The sequence below is a fragment of the Chiloscyllium plagiosum genome, unplaced genomic scaffold (genome assembly GCF_037043375.1).
Source record: "Chiloscyllium plagiosum isolate Xiang-an unplaced genomic scaffold, Cpla_swu_hap1 HiC_scaffold_10, whole genome shotgun sequence".
In the NCBI taxonomy this organism is placed as follows: domain Eukaryota; kingdom Metazoa; phylum Chordata; class Chondrichthyes; order Orectolobiformes; family Hemiscylliidae; genus Chiloscyllium; species Chiloscyllium plagiosum.
In genome coordinates this window covers 11,674,616-11,688,461 of record NW_028270148.1, presented here as the reverse complement: position 1 = coordinate 11,688,461, position 13,846 = coordinate 11,674,616, and the positions used below count along the sequence as shown (strand labels likewise).

The following is a 13,846-nucleotide window of genomic DNA, read 5'->3' as shown; positions in this document are numbered from 1 at the left end:
TATGATTGTCTCCCACATAGTATATGGGTGAGAGTGTTTGGTCTCAAGCCGTCGGACCCCCTGGAAAATGGGGTGCTGTTCTACTCTGCCCAAAAAAGCACCTCCAGCCTGAAGAAAGACATTTTATTTCCCCTAAGCAGTTGCTGTAAGCTATGGCTTTCAAACACTTAGTAAGAGCGTTTGAGAGTATGAACCAGTAGCTCTGTGTATCTTGCAAGCAAGTGCAGGAAGGTTGAGGAGCAGTAAGATCTGAGTGATCTTAGCAAAATCTGTGGACAGGGATCAATGAACTTCTTTCCTGCTCTTTCCCTCCACCCATAATATCCTTTCTTATTGTGCGTCTATCTGTATGTGTCTGTACGATGAGTTTTGTATAGGGTTTTATGTCGGGTTGTAACTAGTGGGCGGCACGGTGGCACGTGGGCGGCACAGTGGTTAGCACTGCTGCCTCGCAGCGCCAGAGACCCGGGTTCAATTCCCTCCTCAGGCGACTGACTGTGTGGAGTTTGCACGTTCTCCCCGTGTCTGCGTGGGTTTCCTCCGGGTGCTCTGGTTTCCTCGCACAATCCAAAGATGTGCAGGTCAGGTGAATTGGCCATGCTAAATTGCCTGTAGTGTTAGGTAAAGGGCAAATGTAGGGGTATGGGTGGGTTACGCTTCGGCGGGTCGGTGTGGACTTGTTGGGCCGAAGGGCCTGTAATGTAATCTAAATCTAATCTAGTAGAGGTATTTGCCAGCAGCCCATAATTGCTTTTTACCTGCAGCAGGAATCTATTTTTAAAAAAAATAGTAATTCATGTTTTGTGCAGAAACTTAGTCCATGCTTTCTGTCAACCTGGATCCAAATGACAAGTAAATTGAAAAGTTTTACAGATTTTCATTAAATCATTTATTATTGTTGCAACTCTGGGAAGAACAAATCTTGATTTCCACCATACTACCACAGTGAGGTCTGGCTACATGAACATTCTGGTCTGGAAATGTAGGGAGCACTGTTTTTGGTTACAGCTGCTGCACCTTTGTATTCCTAAATCAACAATGACATCTGTTTATATTAGTTCTTAATTAATTGCAAAATACCTTTGATTTAAGGTTTACATGTGGTCTTTAATTGTCCATGGTATCCACACAAGTGATCCAGAATTCTCCAATGTTGAATTTTTGAGTTGCTTGTTCACATTATAACATTGCATTTAGCAGTCCTTTTGTCTCAATACTTTGCAATAGGGTATAAAGCTGATTTCTTTTAATGCTAAAGAAATGTTACTTTCATTACATAAAGTGATTTAATTGCTTAACTTTATGTCTGAAGTGTGGTCTAACATCTGGCAATGAACATTTCAGAACTTGCATCTACTTTTGAGACATGACTGCAGCGTTATAGAGCCATAGAGTCATAGAGATGTACAGCATGGAAACAGGCCCTTCAGTCCAACCTGTCCATGCCGACCAGATATCCCAACCCAATCTAGTCCCACCTGCCAGCACCCAGCCCATATCCATCCAAACCCTTCCTATTCATATACTCATCCGAATGCCTCTTAAATGTTGCGATTGTACCAGCCTTTACCACATCCTCTGGCAACTCCTTCCATACACGTATCACCCTCTGTGTGAAAAAGTTGCCCCTTAGGTCTCTTTTATATCTTTCTTCTCTCACCCTAAACCTATGCTCTCTAGTTCTGGACTCCTTGATCTCAGGGAAAAGACTTTGTTTATTTATCCTATCCATGACCCTCATGATTTTGTAAACCTCTATAAGGTCACCCCTCAGCCTCCGACGCTCCAGGGAAAACAGCCCCAGCCTGTTCAGCCTCTCCCTGTATCTCAAATCCTCCAACCCTGGCAACATCCTTGTAAATCTTTTCTGAACCCTTTCAAGTTTCACAACACCTTTCCGATAGGAAGGAGACCAGAATTGCACGCAATATTCCAACAGTGGCCTAACCAATGTCCTGTACAGCCGCAACATGACCTCCCAACTCCTGTACTCAATACTCTGACCAATAAAGGAAAGCATACCAAAGCAGTGAAACACAAAGCAATCCTGTGTAGTGGGCGTGATATGGAGTTTGTGGGTGACTGGTTTATGCAAGTGATTTTATCTGGTTATTAGTTGCAAGCCACTTGATACAGTGAAAAGTGACAGAATAGAGAAGGCATTGTGCTGTGAAGGTGATGATGAGTCAGCATTGCGCTGTATCTCTACTTGCTTTGACTTGATTTTACCAACATGTTAAACACAAAAAAAAAGCCGTAATCTGAAAATATCAGAGTTTTGGACATTAGAATGACTGCAACCCCCAACTTGGCTCAGAAAGGACAGTTCTCCTTTTCCTTTGTTGAACAGTTAACATATAATCTGAAGCATTCTCTTGGTAACTTTATAACTGCAATATTACTCCCACCTATTATAATGCGATCTCAAAATATTGGGGCACTGCTAAAAGATAAGTTGCTACTTAAGGTTGTCATAATTGAATCTTCAAATGGCCAATGCAAGACATACTTTAGATTGGTTCATATGGCAAGTTGAAAGAATGAGATCAATATTTAAAAACTGAATGGTAGTTAACATTGAGACAATCAGGAATATATTTCACAAATCAGCCCATCTATCTGGACAAACAAGTGAACAAGTGTGTCAACCCAGCAGATCTGGCAGCATCTGTGAGGAGAGAAAAGAGCTCACGTTTCAAGTCTAACTGACCCTTTGTCAAAGCTTTGACAAAGGGTCAGTTAGACTCGAAACATCAGCTCTTTTCTCTCCTTACAGATGCTGCCAGACCTGCTGAGATTTTCCAGCATTTCCTCTTTTGGTTTCAGATTCCAGCATCCGCAGTAATTTGCTTTTATTAAGTGTGTCAACCCTATTGTTCATCCACATTAGAGAAATGGACTGTAGAACACCTCTAATGAGTTGAAAGTTTTCTCTATTCCTTGATTATTTTATTTTGAAATTGCTTTGCTCAGACTTGTTGCAATAGAGTATACCTAAGTTTGGGAGGGAGTAGAGTAGATTTACCTGTGCTGAAATACGCGCGACAGGATTTCCTCAGTGGGTCAAAACCATGACACTGGGCTGTAAATATGGTTTGATACTCATAATGAATGGCAGAGAGAGTCCCTTTCAGATTAAATCCCCTCCCCCCTCCATACCATTTGTTGGGAGGGTACTATCTTTCAGCTGACCATAGAGCCTGCTCGCTGACTGGCAAGAACCACTTGCTGAAGTGTAGCTCAGGCACCCAAAACCAAATTAGGGAAATTAGTCCCAGCAAACTGGCATGCCAGCATGTAGCAAGAAGTTCCACTCCCTGCATCTCATTTTGGCCCCCATTCTGCATCTAAAACTCTTGCCTTAGGTGTCCTAAATGTTAATCCTGATTGAAAGGCCGTTGCTTCTGATGCAGAGTTCATGTATTCAAGCCACATTCCTATGTATACACTGTTGAAGTGATACATTAGCTCTGATAGGAGGTGTGTTTTGCTTCAGTTGGGTTTATTAGTTGGCCAGTGTACGGAGAGCTTTATTTCTGCATCGAGCCCTCTCCAGCTACCAAGCACATTTGGAGCTTGGGAGAGTTTGATGCTTATACGCATAAAATGAAAAACATTCTGTTCCCAGAAAACCAGCTTTCAGGGGAGGAGGGGATTTGGGAACTAATGAAAAGGACAGGTTTTGATTTATAGTGCTCTCTTTAAGATCCCCAGGGTCACATAACAAGTTTCAGATTGAGTTTTGTAATTTATTTTCCTGGTTGAATACTTTGGTTTTGAACAACAAAGTTTAATTGCATATTCTGAATCCCCATTTCTCTTGGTTTCCTTCTGTTACGTGTCTTCTGGAACTAACAGGCTGCGTAGCCAAAGTAGCTCTGAGAGCTCTAACAGCCTTTCCACGAAAGGTGCTTCTCAGTCTGTCTCCCTGCCCCTGCCTCTGCCTGTAGCTCTCTCAACCTTTCAGATAGTTCATTCGAGATTGTCATAACTCACTGTAGAAAAATCTCAATTCCCCATTGCAAAGATGCTTCTGACTGAGACAAATCAAATATTGGACTCAGCAGATACAAGATGGAATTTACGTTGGAACAGTGGGAGCTGATAATAATGATTAGGAAAGAAAAGGAGAAGAATGCACCATAAGATGATAAAACTGTAAAAGCAGTGGAGGAGAAACGAGAGCCTGGGGGTTCACAGTTGTCATTTTTCATGGTGTTAAGTAAATAAGTCAATAAAGCTGATTTTTTAAAAAGAAGCTCAAAGGATCCAATGACTTGTAAATAGGCATTGTAAATACACAATTGAAATGCTAAACTCAAAACTATACAACTCACAGGCCAAAATGTACTTAGAACAATAATTGCAGTTTTGAGTGCCCTGCTTTAGAATTAATGAGGGTTAATGTTGATGATGAGGGTACTAAAAGCAATGCACTAAATATTTCCAGGGATCCACTGTTAACAATAAACTATCAATAACTAGAAAGCATGCATTTTGTGAAATACTGGCTGAGGCTGAAAATGAACTATAGATAGAAAATACTGGCAATATTCAGCTAGTCAGGCAGTATACAGTGAGAAGTAAGACTTATTTCCAGTCAGCGAACTTTTATTGAAGCTTTATGATGAAAGAGCATTGACCTTAAACTTCATTTCTGTTTTTCAATTCATGCTGATACTTCCTGACTCTGTATTTTTGGTTAGTGTTTCAGATTTCCTGATTCAACTTGTATTGCTGCACACTATTGCCAACATTTTCTATTGTCAGTTCTCCAAAATGGTGGTGAAGGCATAATCCATAGCAATCTTTTAAAACAAAGAGGATAAATAATTTGAAAATATGAAACTTAAAAGGGTGTGGGAGAGGGTAGGGAGCACAGGGTGGGGGCTTACAGGAGCACAGTTGGCAAAATGGGTTGCAGTTCAGATATAAAATGGTCTATAATTATTTATGTTAAGGAATATGGTGACACCACTATTTTAGAATCAGAAGGAGAGTTGCATGTTGAAAACTTAAACGGATGTTTTGATTTGGAAGATCTTCTCCAAATCAGTGGTTTTCATGAACATTGATGCACCATGGGGAACTTTCAGGAAATACGCAAATTCTTGGAACCATAACTAATGCTGATACTCCTGTGGGCACCCTCTGCTCCTAATTTGCCCAAGAAACATGATAACTTTCATGAGGAGAACAGTTCTGAGCAAAGTATATTATTAATTTAGCAACAATGGAATTAGTCATAAGGCAAGATTCACTCTTATAGGGAAATTAATTAACCAGCAGTGGATACTTATATAAACCTACTAGTTTCTGGGTTGGATATCATGCCGTCTTAAAGTTGTACGGCACAGAAAAAACTCTTTAGCCATTTAAACCTGTGCTGGTCTAAACCAACCCCCTAACTATTCTAATTCCACTTTCTAGCACTTAGCCCAAAGCCCTGTATGCCTTAGCATCGTAAGTGTACATCTAAAGCCTTCTCCGCACGCCTTCTCCGGAATTGAGTTCCGGAGTACTGAGGTCATGTTGCAGTTGTATAAGACTCTGGTGCGGCCGCATCTGGAGTATTGTGTGCAGTTTTGGTCGCCATACTATAGGAAGGATGTGGAGGCACTGGAACGGGTGCAGAGGAGGTTTACCAGGATGTTGCCTGGTATGGTAGAAAGATCGTATGAGGAAAGGCTGAGGCACTTGGGGTTGTTTTCATTGGAGAAAAGAAGGTTTAGGGGTGACTTGATAGAGGTGTATAAGATGATTAGGGGTTTAGATAGGGTCGACAGTGAGAATCTTTTTCCACGTATGGAGTCAGCTATTACAAGGGGGCATAGCTTTAAATTAAGGGGGGGTAGGTATAGGACAGATGTTAGGGGTAGGTTCTTTACTCAGCGAGTCGTGAGTTCATGGAATGCCCTGCCAGTAGCAGTGGTGGACTCTCCCTCATTATGGGCATTTAAGTGGGCATTAGATAGGCATATGGAGGATAGTGGGCTAGTGTAGGTTAGGTGGGCTTGGATCGGCGCAACATCGAGGGCCGAAGGGCCTGTACTGCGCTGTGTTCTTCTATGTTCTATGTTCTACGTTCTAAATACTACTACAATGATCTGAGGGTTTGTGCCTCTGCAACCTTTGCAGACAGTGGCTTCCAGCTTCCCACTACTCTCTGGGTGAAATAAAATATTTCTCAGCCCCTTAAACCTCCTGCCCCTTGCCCCCTCATTATTAATTCCTCGAATGAGAGAAAAAGTTTCTTCCTGTCTATCCTGCCCCTCATAATTTTAAACACCTCAATCATGTACCCCACCTCAGTCCCCTCTACTCCAGGGAAAATATCTGTCCAATCACCTGTCATAACTAAAACTCTCCGGCTCAGGCAATATCTTGGTAAATTTCCTTTACACCCTCTCCAGTTCAATCACATTCCAGAACTGCATGCAATAGTTGTGGCCTGGCCAACATGTTATACAGTTCTAGCATCACCTCCCTGCTCTAAAACTCTATGCCTTGGCTAATAAAACAATATCCCAAATGCCGCCTTAACAGTATCTATCTCTCCTGCTGCCTTGAGAGACTGTGCACCATTGAGGATTTTTGTATCATCTGCGAACTTACTGGTCAACCCTCTTCCTTCAAGTCTCAATGTTTATACAGACTAGAAACAGCAAGGGCTCCATTACTGCAGAACTCCACGAGTCTCAGGCTTCCCGTCTCTAAGACATTTCTCAACCATTGCCCTCTGCTTCCACCACTTGCATTTCTGTATCCATTTTCTCAATTTTCTTGGATCCCATGGGTTCTTACTTTCACTATATATCTCTCCTATAGGTCTTATCAAAAACCTTCTTGAAGTCTAAATAGACTACATGGAATATATTGCCCTTATCTATACACCTAGTTACCTCTTTGAAAAATTCAATCAAGTTGATCAGGCAGGGGTACAGTCTTCATTGTATGTTGGAAGTACAAGTCGTGGCTACTTTCTCAATTTTACTCTCTTAAAAAATAAAGAACTCCAAAGCTAATGTCGGAGGAACCGGATTTGAAAATTGTGGCAAATTGAAAATTTGTAAGAGACCAGCTGTGCTATCAGAATGAGGATCAATAGTTCATTCCACTTTCTACTCAACACTGCCCTTTTTAAGTTGGTGAAACAGCTTGGCATAACTCCTGAGAATTCAAAGGCCCTTTCTTGAAACTGGTTAGTTTGTAGTAAATAATACAAACAAGTGATTATGGAATTTGTTGCTGCAAAATGAATTAATTTGAATTGAGACCAGATTGCAAAGCTTTTCCCTCCCTGCCCCCATTCCCAGAGTAAGCACGATCTTCCAGTAAGTCATGTTAACCCGATGAAGATAGCAGTCAGCTTTCTACAGAAAATAGTAGGCTATTAAAATATCGTCGTATTTCTCAGACTAGGTCATTCATGCACACAATGCCTCATTTGTCTTTCTTTCACATTGCAGTCCATACTGTTTAGCCCTGATAGAATACTGTTTTATTCCAATATTCTGCTGAGTGGGCATCAAGCGTTTTGTATTGTGCTCATGCTAAAAATGTACAGTTTCAGGTTCTTAAAGGGGCCCCTCATTCATAGCTCTACAAATAATCATGATACAATGAGAGTAATTGCACAAATATTGGAGTTTTCACAATCCTCCAACTATCCAGGAAGTAAATCACAGCCAGTTGAGTATTTTTTGAATTGTAATTATTTTTGTATTAATAAGTACAGCAACCCAGGTCATGCAAAGGAAGATTTTCCATTAGCAGTGATGAAATAACTAAACATGTTTTAAGGATTTTAACATAAATTCTAATCAGGGCAGTAGGTGAACTCCCCTGTTGTTCTCTGAAGAATCTTTATGTTGTTCTTAGATGACAGATTTTGATATATCATTCATGCAACTGTCTTTCTTTCTTGTCTTTAGCCATTCTTTGGGTTTTATTTATTCTTCTGCAGAATGTGGGCACCACTGTCAAGCTCTCAATTACTGCCCATCCCTAATTGTCCTGGAGAAATTGGTTGGGAGTTGCTCTTTGAAACAGTTGCAGTCCATGTTGTGTAGGTGCACCCACAGTGCTGTTATGATGGGAGTTTCAGAAGTTTGACCCAGCAGTATTGAAGGAACAGCAATATAGTTTCAAGTTCGGATAGTGTTTGACTTGGAGGGAAGCTTTCACGTGGCAGTGTTCCCTTATATTTGCTGCCCCAGAGCTTCTAAATGGTCGCAGTTTGGAAGTTGCTATCCAAGGAGCCTTGGCAAGTTGCTGCAATACATCTGCAGGTGGTACATGTTGCTACTGTGTGCCTTTGCCTGAGGCAGCGAATGTGTGTGCTGGTGGATGGGGTGCCAATCAAGCAGGAATATTTTGGCCTGGATGATATTGAGCTCTTGAGCATTGTTGGTGCTGCACCATTCCACACGAGTGGAGAGTATTTCATTACAGTCCTAAATATGCCTTGTAGATAGACTGGCTTTCAAGAGTCAGAAGATGGTTTACTCTTGCCACGATTCCTAGCCTCTGACCTGCTCTTGTAACCACAGTATTTATATGGCTTGTCCAGTTCAACTTTTGATTAATGGTAACTCCCAGGATGTCGATAGTGCAGAATTCAGCGATGATAATGTCATTGAATGACTACAGGACATAGATAGACTTGCTTTTATTGAAGTTGCTCATTGCCTGGCACTTATGTGGTACAAATATTATTTGCACTTATGTTGTCCAGGTTTTTTGAAATAGGTACAGACTGCTTCGCGGTCTATGGTTTTGCAAATATATCACATACTTTCTGATCATGTAATGGAAAGAATGTCATTGTTGAAGAAACTAAATTCTCAGACCTAGGACACTATTTTGAGGAATTCCTACAGCAGATTCTTAGGAAGGAACTGATCGACCTTCAACAGCCATAACAATTTTCCTTTGTGCCAGCTATGATTTTAACCAATGGAGCATTTTCTTCCTGATTCCCATTGACTGATTTTGGCTCAGACTCCTTGATACCACACTGCATCAAATGCTGCCTTAATATCAAAGGCACTCTCACCTCAGCTCTTGAGTTCCGTTCTTCTGTCCATGTTTGGACTAAGGCTGTAATGATTGGTGGAACTTAGTAGCACTGAAAATGACAAATCCATCATTTTACTCATGATCAAAGATAAATTGATGTGGTTCTAATTGAAAGGATTGGATTTGTTCTATTGTGTGGACATCCCTGAGCAATATTTCACATTACTAGCTTAATGCCTGTGTTGTAGCTATACTGGAGCAGTTTGGCTAGGGGCCTGTCAAGTCCTAGCGTACAAGTCTATAGTGTAGTTGCTGGAATGACGTCAGGACCCAAAGTCTTTATTGTATCAGGTGCCCCCAGCATTTCTTTATCAATAGAGTGAATTGAATTTTCTGAAGTCCATCAGCAATGATGGTGGGCTCCTCAGGAGGAGACTGAGGGTGGTTTATCCACTGGACACTTCGAACTGAAAATGGTTGCAAATGCTTTGTCTTTTTCACTGATGCGCTACACTCTATCATTGATGATAGGGATATTTGAGACAATCCCTTCTCCTGTCAGTCGCTTAATTGTCCACCACCATTCAAGACTGGACATAACACGATTATAATGCAACGTGCTGCTGCTGTTGGCACGCAATGTGTCATGGATCCTATACCTGCTTTGAGTCTATTCCATTTAGCACAATGGCTGTATCATTCAACAAGGCATTCTCTGTGTGAAGATTGGGTTTTGTGTTTTGACTCCACAAGCAATGTGTTGTAGTTACTCCCACCAATACAAAATGAACTGCTACAGGTAGATTTGTGAGGGCTAATTTCCTCATATTGACATTCTCACTGTCCTTCAGTTCGGTTGGTAGTGGATAATTCTCTCTTCGATAGGCTTTGAAGTCCTCAACTAGAATACATTCTGTGCCCTGTTTACCTTTAGTGTTTCTTCCAAAGGCTAATCAATTATGGAAAGTACTGTTTCATAAGCAAAGGGAAGACCATAAATGTTAATTAGCAGGAGATTTCCTTGTCCATTCACCTGATGCAATGAAACTTCAAAGGGTTGAGTCAATTTAATTGATTCAATCAACTTTGAGGATTTCAAGGTTGTACCTGATTGTATACCACTGTACCCCTCAAGTCTCTGGAGAAGTGCTTTTGACCAAGTTTGGCACCCTACCCAAACTATGAGTGATTTTACCCTTACAATTGTGTTTTCTGTTTTAATTAGACCTCTGTAAACTCAAATACCAGGCTCCTTGAATTCTTTAATTTGATTTTTTTTGCCAGAATAAAACTTTGTAAATATGCATGAGGGAATTATCCTCAACAATTTCCCATCATAATTACAATTAATCCCAGTTGCCCGCTAAATTAGCTGCAACAATTGCATGACAGTACAAACTGAATTGGCAGGAATCTCTTGGTGGATTGCTAATTAAGTAGTGATGCTTATTTAATTCCCTGTCTCAGTATGATGTTTGAAAGTGGCCAGCACTGCATTCTCTGATGTCTCCTGCCTAATTGTGCAGGTGAAGCTTCTCCCCCATCTTATGTAAATCCAAGCCTTTGGTAAAAATGAAAGTTCATGAAACTGTGGTAATCCTTGGCATGGTCTGGTTAGGTATGTTCAAAGTTGCCCTCTGTTCAAAGCATGGATGGAAACTCACAGATACAGATATTCTTTTTTAGTGTTTACTACTGTTTCTTTTCAGCTACTTCTTGAGCACCTACTGAACAGGTGATACCTATTATTTCTCATTTGCACCATTTTTCTCACAAGCATTACCATCAGCATTGATAGCAAGTGATTCTAGCAGGCTGTCACTACAGTTGATTCTCCATTTGCAGTTGGAGGCAATGCTACCCAAGTGTTGTCATTGTCTCATTCTGCTCCTTGTCCTCATGAAAATCAATAACTATTGCTAGCAGATTTGGCCATCATCTTTTCTGGCTTTTAAGCAGCTTTCCATTTGGGATGTTCAAAGGAATCCCAAGGATAATATTTTGGCTACAAGATGTGTGCCAATTGGAACAATTTCAGGAAGGAAATTGCTAATCTTGGCTGGCATTCCTTTCAGTGCGAAGATTGAAACAATTTTCTTTGAACATGGAAGATCATATTGAGTAATGTAGAATGCCCGAGCAAAGCAACTGGAATCTGGCTGTGGCTTACATTTCTGATTCTATCAGTCGTCTTCATGATGTGACAACAGAGCCTTTGACCTTAGTACAGTTTATCTAGGTTGCTACAGACTTATGCTATTGAGAGAATTAATTTTCAAGTCACACCTGGTATATCATTGAACTGAATTTTCAAATTTCCTTTGAACTTCTGTACTAATTTCCAAGCAACAGAACTAGTTACAACTCTATTGTACAGGGTAAACCTGTGTTGGTCCAGCTTGTTTAAACTCTAGAAGTATCTGGATGTGCCCTTTGCATCTCAGTTTGATTTCTTTGAATGAGCTGCCAGAGGAAGTAGTGGAGTCTGGTCCAATTGCAGCATTTAAAAGGCATTTGGATGGGTATATGAATAGGAAGGGTTCGGAGGGATATGGGCTGGGTGCTGGCAGATAGGACTAGATTGGGTTGGGATATCTGATTGGCGTGGAGGGGTTGGACTGAAGGGTCTGTTTCCATGCTGTACATCTCTATGACTCTATGACTCCGCATTCTTCTATTGTCCCTGTCAAATGCTTTGATTGTAAAAACCCTCACCTCTCTGCAGTTGCCCTTGGCGATAAACTGTTATGATACTTAATTTATTTTAAAAGGAGAAATGAAACACAAAAGAATACTGAAAGCCACAAAATGAAAATCAGACATTTGGTCTTCTCACCACTTCCACTTTTGTGAAGAAGACGTTAGAGTGATTTACAGCATGAAGATTTGACTGACTGTAACCCAGGAACGCCTGAGCAAAAGTAACTGAATTCTGAACATGTTTTTTTTTCTCCCCCCACTTAGCTTCAGTTCTGCAAGTGAACATTGTTCATCTATAATCCTGCTATTGCTATCCTAACTTGGACTGAGTGCTGTTCACTCATCCCTACTGAGCTCATTGATCTAAATTGGCTTCTGGTCCCTGGCCACATTACTTTTTGTATTTTCATTAACCACCTCCTGCCCTACAAACCTGTAACATCACTGCACTCTCCCAATTCTAGTTTGCTTTACAGCTCTAGTCATCTTTACTCCATCATTGGCACCCATGCTTTCAGCTCCTCAGACAAAGCTTTGAAACTTTCTCCCTAAGCCTCTCTGCATCTCTCTCTCTTTAAAACCCTCCTTAAAACCTACTACCAATATCTTCCTCATGGTTGTGTCAAAAGCATTTCGATCATGCTGTTTTGACATTTTTTTCTGTGGAATATTTTGGTATGTTAAAGGCATTATGTGAATGTACTTTGTTGTTAGATAGTAGTGTGGGCTGCCTTTTGAAGCTTACGTAAAGCAACTGAGATCAAACCTGTCTTTACTCCGCTCACGAAGGTAGGTATTTTCCACTATGTAGCGATCAAGAACGGTGCCCAGGCCCAGTATGTTTGTTTAACTCTGCGTTCCTTCAACTCACTCACTCAGCTCTTATTAACTAACTCAGGATGAAAACAGGATGTAAAGCTTCTGGTTGTGCGTGACTGTTTACAAGCTAACTTTGCAAACTGACCACAAGTTATACACTCTCGGTCCCTGGTTTCATGACTCAATGGTTCATGAGGTTGTCAGGTATATATAACAAGACCAGAGTGATGCTGGAAAAGCACAGCTGGTCAGGTAGCATCCGAGGACCAAGAAAATCGATATTTCGGGTAGGAGCCCTTCATCAGGATTTTCCTGCTCTTCGGATGCTGCCTGACCTACTGTGCTTTTCCAGCACCACTCTAATCTTGACTTTAACCTCCAGCATCTGCAGTCCTCAGTTTCGCCTAGGTATATAATCCAGCCATGTTCCCTCGCTCACTCAGCTGCTAGTCTCCCAACGAAAAAGGAAGCCAGACTGTTTTTGGCAATATTGCTGGATCCAGATTAATTGCCGTTAGCAGATCATTTTGGATTGGAAGTGGAGAAACAATTGGGGAAAAGCAAAAGTCTGAGCAAATGAACATGAACCTCTTCCTGATTTTAAAAAAAGTCCTTGGATTAATGCGTAAGTTGTTATGTTGCGTCAAATTGCAGTTGGAGACACCGCATTTGTGGTTGTGAGAGCAAGTTTCATGGCCTAGACATTCCGAGATTCCGAGGAATGAATCAAACTTTACTTGTCTTATTTTAAAGGAGAAATGAAACACATAAGAGAACTGAAAGTCACAGATTTTCCTAATTTTTGGCACACTTACTAAGGTTATGAGTAAAGAACATATGTCTTATTGCATTTCTCCATATTGCATCTTGCTTTGAGATCTAATAATGTAGAACAGAAATGTTAATGAGTCTCCTGTATTTGTAGAATGGGGAATTATCTTGGAGGTGCTAAACAATGACAATGAAGATCTTCTGTGTTTTTTTTTAAATTATGGGTGTAATATCAGATTTCAGGAAATCTGATCAGTTTGGAATTCATGTTATATGCAACCAGCAATCACTTTTACTGGGATTTCATTTTAAAAGTAGTGTGACTTCCATAGAAATTGGTAACATGAACTGACTAAATTACGACATTAAAATTGCACTAATGGTACATTTTAATTAAAATGGAGATTTCAATCCCATTTAAACAGTAGTAAGGATCCAATTCAGAATAAACTGACTTTTGAGGGAGCAGTTTCCACTAGGCTACTCCTCACAGTGGAATCCCTGCTTTCTGCTGTTACTCTGGATTTCATGCGTT

At 40.7% G+C, this 13,846-nt stretch overlaps 1 protein-coding gene across 2 annotated transcripts in view; it reads left to right on the top strand.

Annotated features, from left to right (window-relative positions):
• The window catches only part of vta1 (vesicle (multivesicular body) trafficking 1), a 183,779-nt gene that overhangs the window by 145,038 nt on the left and 24,895 nt on the right, over window positions 1-13,846 (top strand). The gene's annotated exons all lie outside the window — the stretch shown is intronic.